This window comes from Rousettus aegyptiacus, unplaced genomic scaffold (genome assembly GCF_014176215.1).
Source record: "Rousettus aegyptiacus isolate mRouAeg1 unplaced genomic scaffold, mRouAeg1.p scaffold_m13_p_11, whole genome shotgun sequence".
NCBI classification, from domain to species: Eukaryota; Metazoa; Chordata; class Mammalia; order Chiroptera; family Pteropodidae; genus Rousettus; species Rousettus aegyptiacus.
In genome coordinates this window covers 28,866,786-28,878,989 of record NW_023416286.1, presented here as the reverse complement: position 1 = coordinate 28,878,989, position 12,204 = coordinate 28,866,786, and the positions used below count along the sequence as shown (strand labels likewise).

General features: G+C 41.2%; 1 pseudogene; it reads left to right on the top strand.

The window, feature by feature from the left end:
* The first annotated feature begins 2,153 nt into the window (after positions 1–2,153).
* On the top strand, positions 2,154–3,589 carry LOC118609358 (annotated as a pseudogene).
* The last annotated feature ends 8,615 nt before the right edge of the window (positions 3,590–12,204 follow it).

Sequence of the window (12,204 nt, the reverse complement as noted above, 5' to 3'; positions counted from 1 at the left end):
TGACAAAGCCAACATTGTAGTGAAACTTAATAAAAAGCCACGGAGACAGGGGTGGGGATGCTAGCATTGCCATTCCTCCTCTCCCTTATCCATGTTAGTTAAACATTTCCAGACTCTGACTCTTCTTCCAAATCGTCTCCGCAACAAGGGGTGCCCAACGTGGGCTCGAAGAAGAGGGTACAGAATTACGCTGGAAATCGAAGGTGCAAGTCCGCTCACGGTAAGTGATACCTTCGGCATAGTTTTTTAGCACATTTCCAGACAACACTGGAAACAGAAGCAGGCGAGTCTGCTTACAGGTAAGCGGTACCTTATGCATGGTTTTAGCATGGGGAATTCTCCGTCAAATGTGGAGGCCCAGTATATTAAGTTATTGCAACACTTATTGTCGTCTTCAGGAGTAGAAGCGAAGAAAAGTCAATTTCGTGAATTGTTTTTGCATGTAGGTAGACATTGCTAATGGTTCAAGCCAGCGGGAAAATCCCAATTAAATGCTAAAGTGTGGAAACAAGTCATGACAGCTTTGCAGAGAGCTCATCGACAGGGGGATCCCATCCCTGTTTCTGTTTAGTCTTTGTGCACTTTAATTTCTCAGGCTTGACAGTCCCTGCAACCTGACTCCAAGGGCGCTGCAACTGACACACCAAGGAGAACCTGAACCTGTTCATCAAAATCCTATAGAAATAGTGTCTAAAAATGAGCGAGAGGAATCTACTGAGTCTTCATCTGAAGAGGAACGTGCAGGCCGCATTCCTCCCAGCATAGAGTCATATCAGGTTCTTTTGGCCCAAGTAAAGGCAATAGATCAAAGGTGAAGCAACCGCAATTGGGGCCAACTGGAGGATATGCTCAAGAACGTAGAAAGCCCTCTGCACCACCTGTGCATACTTTATTTGGGGCTGAGCCTTCAGTCGCTGGTCTCGTTTCATTTACTTTTCCTCCATCTCTTCAGTTATCACATGATTTGACTAGAGAAGTAATAGATGAAGAGAGTAGTCGAGAAAATTTTCCTAGACAAACAGTTACTCCTCAGCTGATGGGGTTCCCTATAGTGAGACAGGCATTTTCTCCCCACACCCGCCCCCACCCCGCCATGCTCGATTTCCTCAGGGTGGGTATTGATGTACGCTATACCCCATTGGAACATAAATTCTTGAGAATACTTAAAGAATCTATCAATCAATATGGTGTGTAGTCCACTTATGTGACAGGTCTTTTACAGTATAGCCACAGAACGACAATTGTTAGTGTCAGATTGGGAAGATATTATAAACACTGTATTAGAGCCAGGTCCTTATTTGCAAATGAAAACCTAGTGGAGAGAGGAAGCCCAACAGGTGGCTCATAGAAATGCTGCACGAAACCCTCCAGGGGCTACTCTTGAAGAGCTGACAGGTACAGGAAACTTTTCTACCCTTGAGCAACAATGCCATTCAACTGAAGAAACCTTGTTACAAGTGAAATTAATAGTGTTAAGAGCTTGGTCTCCAGTGGAACCACCTGGGAAACATCCTCAGTCGTTTATTAAAATTATACAGAGTCCTGAGGAGAGTTACACTGATTTTTTATCTCGGCTATGTGAGGCCATTATCAGGGCGGTGGCTCTTCCTGAAGCCCAAGATTTACTCTTAGAGTCTTTAGCTTATAAAAATGCAAATGCAGAGTGTCAAAGGGCTCTGAGACCTCTGAAAGCTCAAGGGGCGCCTTTGGAAGAATATATTAAGGCTTGTCATGATGTTGGCTCTTTGACACACCAAGCTAATCTGTTAGCAGGGGCTTTGCAGAAAGGGTTCTTTCTCTAACTTGAAATTTAAAAACTATTAATGATTTCCTTTTACTTTTATTGGCTAATTAGTCTAAAACTTAGAACATTTTAGCATGGAGTCAACAGTGAAGACAACATGATTTTGTATTGGAGATAAGAAAAGTAATGACTAAATTACAAATTTCAGTGCTTTTTAAGGTACCTTTCTGTTCCTGCTTCTGTTGACCGGTCATTGGGGGTCCATGAAGAGACTGGACACAGCCATATCTCCCTGGACCATGGCCAGGCCACGGGACGCCGCCTCCTGTGCCCTGTTGTCAGGTTCTGTTTATTGTCTTTGGTCTTGTCTAGGTTGTAGGTGGTGAACTTCTCTGGGGCCACCTACACCCCAGTAATTGTTCTTGTCCCAGTGTCTGTTTTGTGTTCTCCGCGCAAGCGATGGGGGGAAACCAGAGTTCACAGAAGACACCCTTGGGGTATCTCCTGTGACATTTCGAAGTAGGATCTGAAGGAGGATTGGGTGCCTGCTGAGGTACTGAAATGGGGCCAAGGTTTTGCTCATAGCTCTACAGGAACAAAGAAGCTTTGGGTCCCAGCTAAGAATGTCAAGCTCCGGGGGCGAAAAGAAGCGGCGGGTTGACACCTTGAGTCAAGATATGGCCCGGTTGAACCTAGGCCCGCAGACCGTCAGGGTGTCTCTCCCTTCTGCTCATCGCGCACAAATACTAACTTGAGGTCAGATGAAGAAATTATCAGAAGAGGGCCGGCGGGTCATCTGTGAGTCAGGTCAGGAGATGACTTCAATGACAGCCCTGATTATGGCCTAGGTAAGTGGGGTACAAGCTAAAACAGGAAATTATTCATATTGGGCGTATGTGCCCAATCCCCCCTTTGAATAAGGCAGTGGGATGGGGAGATGCTTCAGTGGTAGTTTATATTAATGATTCTAACTGGGTGCCTGGGCCTCATGGTGCTAGAGGGCCTCTCAGGCCTGAAGAAGAAGGGAGAGTGATTAAGAACTATATGGTGGGAACAGAGGGGATGCCAGTTTGCATGGGAGCTGGAGAGCACTGTTAACATTTAGGTGCTCAAGTGTGGCTGACAATTTTGCAGACTTCTGAACAAAATGCTGGGGTGGGTCACTTGTTTTTGTTAAGGATGGAAGGATTTAAAAATGTTACAGAACCTGTGGATGACACCTCTCCACCAGATTTGCTGGGGTGTGCCACTCCGAAAGTTCAGATGCTTGAACATTGGGTTCAGTGGACTCAGTGCCAAGCTGAACAGGCTCGGGTTTTGGTTAATACTTCCTATGGAAGAGTCCTTGATTGGAGTCCTTCTGGCTCCACCAGAGCGAAAGGAGGAAATGTAAATTTGCAATGGCACCTTTTGTATAACTCCTATACCGTATAATGAAAGTATGTTTGAATGGAATAAAATAAGACAGCATATTTTGGGGAATGGTAATGCTTCAAGTTTAATTACAGACTTACAAACACATATTGCTGACGCTTTTCAAAAACTGCCTCCTGAATTACAGGGGATCACAGTGCTACAAAGCATGGTTGATAGTATTAAAGACTTACATCCTATTTCACAAATTCATGGGTTAATGGGTTCATCTATTGCTTCTTGGATAGTAATTTGTTTGGTACTTGTTTTTCTTTATCTAGTCTGGAAGAGATTCTTAAGAAGCCAACGATTAAGAAAGACTTAGGCCACTGTGTTCTCAGTAATGCTGAATAAAATTCAGCAAAAAGAAAAGGGGGATATGTTGTAAGAGACGCCTGCAGTCCTGGCAGGATGCCTGGTGCTTGGAGCAATGAGGACATCAGAAGCAGATGTGGACTTGCACACAAGGACACATTGCAGGGAGGGCGCACACGCCTGACCGATTCTAAGACTTCTTGCTCTAGGGACTAGGAAAGGATACCTTAGAGGATAAGAAAAAGATATTTGAGAAGCAATAGCTGAGAACGCGGTGGTGACTTTGAGGCTGAATCTGGGAGTTGGCTGTAGTTTGTATTTACTAACCTGACAGTAACTCTTAATAAATGACAAAGCCAACATTGTAGTGAAACTTAATAAAAAGCCATGGAGACAGGGGTGGGGATGCTAGCATTGCCATTCCTCCTCTCCCTTATCCATGTTAGTTAAACATTTCCAGACTCTGACTCTTCTTCCAAACCGTCTCTGCAACAGGACACCACTCAAAACAATTTTATGAAAAGTTAGCTTCTCATGAAACTTTCAGGGACGACTGGCTTTCTCTGCTCTGCCCACCCCAATTCCTTACTCTATGCTCAAAAGTCAGAGTTAGTTTTTAACTTTAGCCCATTGTGGGTGAAGGTGCAGAGATGGGGGTACTTTGGAAGTTTTGTGATGGGAACGGTAAGGTTTGATGGCAGCCTAAGTTGGGAAGAAATTGAGGCATCTGAAATGACTTCCAATGATGTGTTTTAAGAGATCACTTCATTTGTGCTTGCCAGCAAGTACAAAATGTGCTTTCATGTGTACTTAAAACTAAGAAAGTCATAGTTGTTTTAAATAAGTCAATAGATAAGATTAAATGGCATTAAACATCAAAAGCTAATTTGAGTTTCTAGCATCAGAGCCAGGAGTGGGTGGTGGGTGACAGATATTCCTGAATCGGATTGTCACCAGCCTTCAGAGTTTGGGGATCTTCAGGCACTCCTGGGATCAGTGACTCAGTGTGTTAGGGACTCCCAAGGAGAAAATGCTACCCAGGGAGGGAGTTCACTGTTATGTCTCCTGGCACCTAACAGGGGCGCAACAAATGTGGATTGACTTGCGGTTTTGCTTTTGCTTTAGGAAAAGATAAGCAGTCTACTAATGTGTGTAGGTGATGATATGCTCGGGTACCAAATAGGGGTCGGAACAAGTGGGAATGTCAGCGATTTAGGGTTTCACAAAGGTTCATTTCCAGCTCACACAAAGTCCATGAGGGTCTGGTGACTTTCCAGAGTGGTGTCCTCCATGTCATTGAGCCAGGTTTCTTAAAACTGCTGGCTTCCTGCATTCCACACACAGCTTCCAGGACTGCTGAGGCAGAAGGGAGTGGAGAACTCCCACTGGCTCTTCACCCCTCATCCAGAAATGACATCATCCACTTCACTTCTGCCAAAGTGCAGGAGCTGACCGTGCAGGCGAGCATGGGGAGCATGTGCTGAGCATTAAGGACCCTGCCACGCACAGGTAGACATCCTTAAATCTACCTGTCAACATTGTCAGGTGACGCTTCCTCCTCACTTGCCTCCTATTGGTTTTGTGTGTGTGTCAGGGATGGGCAACTAACTAGAATTATTTATTAAAGGACCAGAAACCTATTTACCTCCCAAGTGTGTGGCATAGAAGGATTTGCATCCTGCTTGCTTTTGAGCAGCAGAGAGTCAGCACAGTTGGCTAGAGCAGTAGGGGCTATGAGGTAGCAAAGTCTTGGCTATTGTGTAGTCCACCCTATGTAAGCTGCAGTTTAAGTACTAAAATTTAGGCTGAAGAGGTCAATCGATATTGCTTGATATAATAAATGCTCATCGGCTTACAAATTCAGTGCCTTATTTACCAATGTCTATTTTCTTCCTCAAAGTATTTCTGAAATCAAATGGGGTTTAGCCTCACAAAGCTATGTTGCTTCTGGTAAAAGCCAATACCCCAACCCAAGAGTTAATCTGGAACGTCCAGACATCTGGGACTGCAGATAGTGAAAAATGGGACTGTCCCAATAAGCGCAGATGGCTGGTAAGCTTGTGGTACCACAAACTCATTTTCAGGTATGAGATCAGTCACGATTACGCCAAGTTATTTTCTTTTATGAACTTTTAATGTTTTTTGGCATACTTGAAAAGTGCAATAAAAATGAAAAAGGATTCATCAATATGAGTGGATCTCTGTAGTCCTACTGTTGCATGGTAATATCATTAATTATGCATGGTCCCCACAGGGTAGTGTGTTTCAAGGGAGTGGGAATTGAATACCAAGTCTTTTATTCTTGTTTTCACTCCAATCCAAGTCATTAGTCCTCCGAACACTCCCCCACCCCATCCTTGCCCACTCACAGCATTTTGCTGGCAAGCCACAACGCTATACCTTGAAGTGAATCCGTGGTCTTTCTCTAATTCCTGGCAAGTGAGCATTCCTATTTTAAGAAGTGGCTGAGTCTAAAATAGCCACTCATTTCTCCTGGTGCCATCAGCACAATTGTATTTTGAGCGTGACGTGCTCATTTAGCCTTTCCCCTTTGGAACAGTGTAATTGTTTGACATTTCCACCTACATACCCAGAACAGAGACAGGCTGGAATAGATAACTAAGAGAAAAGACTTTCTTCTTGCATGTGAGCTGCTCACCTAGCCACATAGCGAATCCCCTTGGAGGGCCATCCTTTTGAAGATAGCAGAGTCTGAGCAGCTAAGTGCAGCCACAAAGGGACTGGGGCCCCACAGCCCCTTTCCCACTCTCCTGACCCCAATGTAAAAGGAAACGCTCTACCCCAGGAAGACAGTGAGTGAGAGATGGAGAGGAAAACAAAGGGAGGAAAAAAAAAAAAGAGTTAAGAGCAAGAGACAGCAACGAAATCAACACAAAGAATTTTAGACTGATGGAAGAGGAGAGGGATGGAGAGAAAGAGCAGCACTGTACTCTCTCCCCACCGAACATAGGAAGAGGGGCCCTGGCACGCACTTGGCCCACAGGGTCCCAGTGTCACGGTGCCCTCATGATAGGATTCGTCCTAGAGGGGGGACAGGGGGAGTGTAATTGAGGCTGCACTACTATATATGTCCTGGGGAGTGCTTCCTTCCAGGTCTGATTTCCAACGCCAGGAGACATCTCAGTGCTGGCCATTCTGCCTTCTAATCAGACAGAGAGAGCTAATTATATTGGAAGTTACAAATGTCACTGTAAGGTACAGGAGATAGATGTCTCTTCCTCCACGAAGACTCCCCTGATTTGCTCATCTCCTAGGTCTCGTTCCTGTGCATTGTGTTTTCACTGGTCTGCATCTCCCACAAAGCTCTTGAGCTACTTGAGGGCAGGAACTGCAGCTTGCTCACTGTTCCCTGCTATGATGCCTGGAACGCGGTAGGAGATCAAAAACTGTTCGACAAATCAACGAACAAACGAATAAATAAAACATCACCACCCATAAAAAACACAATACTGAGCATGATATTCTTCAACAGAGAAGAGAGAATGGAACCAACCACGAATGGTTTTTCCCTATTGAGTGGTAAATGTATTCCGCCCTCCTGGACGCCGTGGAGGAGAGATGTGGTCAGCACATACAGAGCGTTCTACTTCCTTTCACAGCATCTCTGATCACACGGTGTCCTATGGGTCCTTCTATTTGTTTATTCCTGAAGTTAACGAGGATACTCGTTAACTATTACTGAGCCTTTTAAGCCATATATCTATCTCAGATATTTGTATCAGCTGGAGGCCGTCCTTGGGCAGCTGCTGGAACAGCTGGAATTAGTGTCGGGCAGAGCGCTGGGGGCAGGAGTTGAGGTCAGAGGGATTTCCTCTGTGACTGCTGACAGCCAGCTTGTGAAGGACGCAGGGGCTGTACACCTGGCAGATAAATTAACTTCGATTTAGGGAATATTTTTAAATTAGCCTTGTGTTGTCTTATGAACCACAGTTTATTATGGCAAAGCCTAGACACTCTGGTATAACCATCATAGAACTAGAAATAAATATATGATCATTTTAATAGAAATCTTATAACTTTATCGTTTGATTCCTTTTTGATTTAAGTAATTAACTCAAATTGGTCATTTTCAAGAAAAGAAAAATACATGAACGATATGGCCCCCAATAGAATTTTCTCAAGCTAGAAACACAATGGAGTGAACCAAGCAGTGAGACCAGGTTAAACCTATAAAATTATATGGAGAGTGACTGAGTCTCCCAAAGACTTTGCAGACACTGGGCTGTACCAGGCGACTCGGACTCTCCCCATCCACGTGTCCGCATTCTCTGGTCCTTATTCCAGGGGTCTTCACTACTGTTCTTCCACCGAACATCACAAACCAGCTGAATATGGCCCACAGACACAATTTCTTTGGCTCACTCGGCAATTTTGAAAAATTGCATTAGTTGCTGACATTTAAAAATTGAGAGACCTCAGATTTGTAAAAATCTAGATTTCCATCTTATTCTTAGAATTGAAAGATGTAACAACACTAGGTATGAATTCCTGTGTGGCCACATTGAGCTCAAATAAGAGTAACTGGCTCTTTGTGAACTATGTAATAATAATGGTAGTAATAGCTAATTGTGTAATAATAGCATGTACTATTTGCCACACGCTCTCTTAAATGCTTTGTGTATTGTCATTTAATCCTCATGTCAATCCTATGAAGAGGGGACTGTAATTATCTTCAATTTCTAAGTGAGGAAAACAAGGCACAATTAAGTTGAGTAACTTACCCAAAGTCACAGGGCTTTAAATGGCAAAGCCGAAATCTGAACCAAGCAGTTTGGCTCCAAAGACTGAATGGTGAAGTACTAATAAACGTGGTCTCCCAAAAGATGCTGGGTGGGAATGAACTATCGTAGGTATGTGGATGTCAAGATGTGAAAGCTGTCACAATTAATGAATGATGGTTGAAAGTAGTGTAGGGTCTGGTCAGATGACCTCTGTTCAAATCTGGACTCTGCCACTAGGAGAACTCAGGCAACTTGATTAATATTTTTAAGTTTTAGTCTCCTCTGTAAATGGGAAAATAGTACCTTCCCGATGGATTGCTTAGGCTTTACAAGATTAAGTGAGATAATAAATATAAAGGATTTATCATAAGTAAGTGCTGACGCATAGTAAGTACTTAATGTTCACTATTATTATTCTATCTAGGTAACTCTTAGCACTGAAAATTTCGTGTGTTGGACTAAGAAAAGTTTTTAACACAAAGCACTTTCTCGAATTTCTGACATCTTGTAGTTGAAAGGAAATGTTTATGGACAAAAATAATATGGTTCTATATCCAGGAAACAGTGTTCAAGTACTATTTAGCTGGAGAGCATTATATAAAATAAAACTGTTAACTTTCATTCTTTCAGCAAGTATTTATTGAGCACCTACTATATTGCATTCATCACTGCATCTCTCATGTTTTAGCCTGGCTCATAGTTGTAGTTTAGTGAATACTTGTAGAATGAGTAAAAGATAAAAGTAAGATGTTGACAAAACTTTGTTTGTTCTTATAACAAGTAAGAAACTAGAAAAAAAATCTGAGAATCACTTCATTTAGAGTAAGCAAGCAAAAAAACAAACAAAAAAATGTAATCAAAGACATTTTTCTTATTAGGATCAGAATGCATTAATACTAATGAAAAGAGCACGCAGACCCATTCTGACATATTTTGCGCTCTTTAAAGATAAACATTGTGCACTGCAAGCTGCAAATGGGTTTAAACTCCAATGAGGACTTTTTAAGCCATCTGCTAGTCTCCTAATGAGGCTAGCAACTATCACTGTTTACAGTTAGGCATCAGGGGTCATGGATATTAGTTGTAATGAAAGCTGCAATAAATCACAGCAGAATCAAAAAGAGCCTGTCTTCACAAGGGCTAATTACAAATATAATAAAGCAACATTAAAAAAAAAAAGTCTTTTGAAGTTCACAGAGAAACCAGCTTGGCACAACAAGAACACACTGTGGTATCCACTGTTTTTATTTCATGAATTCTGATGATGGAAGCTAAATCATATTTAACTACTAACAATACAAGGCCACCAATGGGTCTTTTGTTTCAGATCACTTCATCACAAGATGCTTTGTGAACCATTTGGATCTCTAAAATGTTTTCCCTGACACTCTAAAGTAGAGTATGCAAATGATTCATAAGACTTACAGGTTGTGTGTGTGTGTGTGTGTGTGTGTGTGTGTGTGTGTGTGTCTGTCTGTCTGTCAGTGTTGAATAAGGTGCTACTTTAAGGTTGTGTCTTCCTGGGCCCAAATTGAACTTGCTGAGTTAGTTAATTCAGTTATAAAGAGGGGAGAATGTGAGAAATTGATTGCTTAGCATCACAGAGACAAAGAAACCGATTTGCTGACTAATTTTTTTCAATTGGCAATTTTGGCATCCCAGAAATGTCGTGTGAATCAGAATTGCTTCGGTGTGTATATTGTGGCAGAATTTCCACCATTCACTAGAGAAAAGAATATGGCATTGCATTAATTGATGATATCCAGATCAATTTATTATTCTCACAGTCCCAGACTAGGAAAACTTAGTCACAATCTGAAGGGGTTCTTTAAAAATGTTTAATATCGCTACTACTATCAGAAACTGAGACGTCAAAACTGAGATTTTTTTATTGTGTTAAAATTGTGTGTTGTGTTGATAATAATAACTAGAATAAGACTATAAGAAGAAAAATATAAATGTAAAACATAAATTCTACAAATTCTCATATTTGTAGAATGCTTTCCAATTATTTCAAAACCTTTTCCTCCAGAAAACTACTAAGTAATGCACACAACCCTTGTGAAATAATGAAATCCGCCATTAATTTTTTAAAAATAGGAAAGAAATTCAGTGGATCTTACACTACCAAATATTAAAACATATTAAGCTTACATAAAATTGTATGGTACAGGTGCAAGAATAGAATGAGTGATCAATGAATGGAACAGAAAGTAAAGAAAGTCCGTCATACAGGGCTGATATGAATGAAACCCCTGAAATTGTGCCTAAGGTACATAAGAGAGTATTATACAATAAATGTAGCATTTGAAATAAATGGAGAAAAGAAAATTTTTTCAATAAATAACACTAAGATAATCAGTTAACTATTTAGGGAGGTGGGGGAGAGCTTAATATCTTTCCATACGCCGAAATTAAGTCCAGAGAATTAAAAAAATAAATGTAAAACATAAAACTATGAAAAGACAACTTTTCGTAAATGCAGGCAGATATTTATATACTCTCTGGGGTGGAGAAGGCAGAAGCCACAGAGCGGTGTGGCTTGCAGACCGCAGGTCATCCCTGCAGGTGTCTGCAGAGGAAAAGCTATAAACCAATTTTGTGCGTATACACATCGCAAATTTTAAATGTATGATAAACTATGATTTTCACAGAAATTACATTAAAGCACTGACAACATGATGGGTTTAGAGCTTGCACATAAGCTACAAACTGTGTTGAGCATTTCGGAGGGGAAACTGTTCAATAAATAGGACCTGCTGCCTTCCGGCTTACATGCCTCCGCATGATTTACATGGTATGGCTTACCTAGTCAAACATGACTTTTTATCTTTCCTCACTTGTTACATTTTTGCTCCATTTCATGCAAATGGATTTGTAACTCAAAATGGTTTATGGGAGTAGTATAAAACTATAAATGAAATTATAACATACATGCTGCAACTTAGAACAACATCACATACATTATAATGCACAAGACTCCAGTGCAAATACGGAATGTGAATTTGAGCACGACGAGACAAGTGAACCTGGAAAGGTGATCAAGCAGTGGGAAAGAAAAAGCATGAGTAGGACATAGGATGATGAATGTCTGAAAATTGCATTTTGTTCCACAAATAATCCGTTGACTCTTTGTCCCTCGTGCATTTTCTATATTGGAACTCTGTAACATAATGACACAAAGCCATCAAAACATCTTATCATTTTATCATTAGCATTCATACAAGGTTTTCTGGAATAAAAGCAATAAATATTGCTTTCTAAGTTTTATTCCTGAAGGTAAAGAACAGGTAGTGACAGTAACAGGTGTCAGTGACACAACCCTTAAGAAACGACCATTAAGAAATGTAAAAACAGACCGAAGTTAATGGCCAATATTATGCTTAAAGAGAGGGGAACAACTCTTGGCAAAATGCCTCTATTGGAGGCCGCCAATGGGCATCAGAGCAGATCAATGACAGACAAAGTGAAGGAGTAATCGCTAGCATGTCCTCCTATGGGCAGATATTTCTCTTTTCTGTTTGACAAGAGCCTTGGGATCAGAGTGTGACTCTGCTTCTAGCAAATGTGCAATATACCACAGGGAAGGCGTTCTCTATGGCTTTTGATTCTGTTTATCTCTTAAAATCCACACCACATAAATAGATATCTTCTTATTTAGTTAATGATTATTTAACTAATTAAAAGACAATATAGCCAATTCATCCACTGCTTATTCACGGAGAACAGTTGGTAGGGGGAAAAAAATGCCTTTTAGTTTTAATTAAGTGTAGAAAGAAATAGCGAAATATGTAAATGTCATCAAATTGCCACCACTAAGTGTACACTCTGTGAAGAAAAGACAATGAGTGTAGATCGCCTTTCTACACTGAGGTCCACTGGTAATTTAGAGGAAAAACGATCACACAAAATTTCAAAGTCTTGAGACAACTGTCATAACCTTATTAATACCCACGACAACTATTTTATGATTTCCAGTGGCTTTCAGCA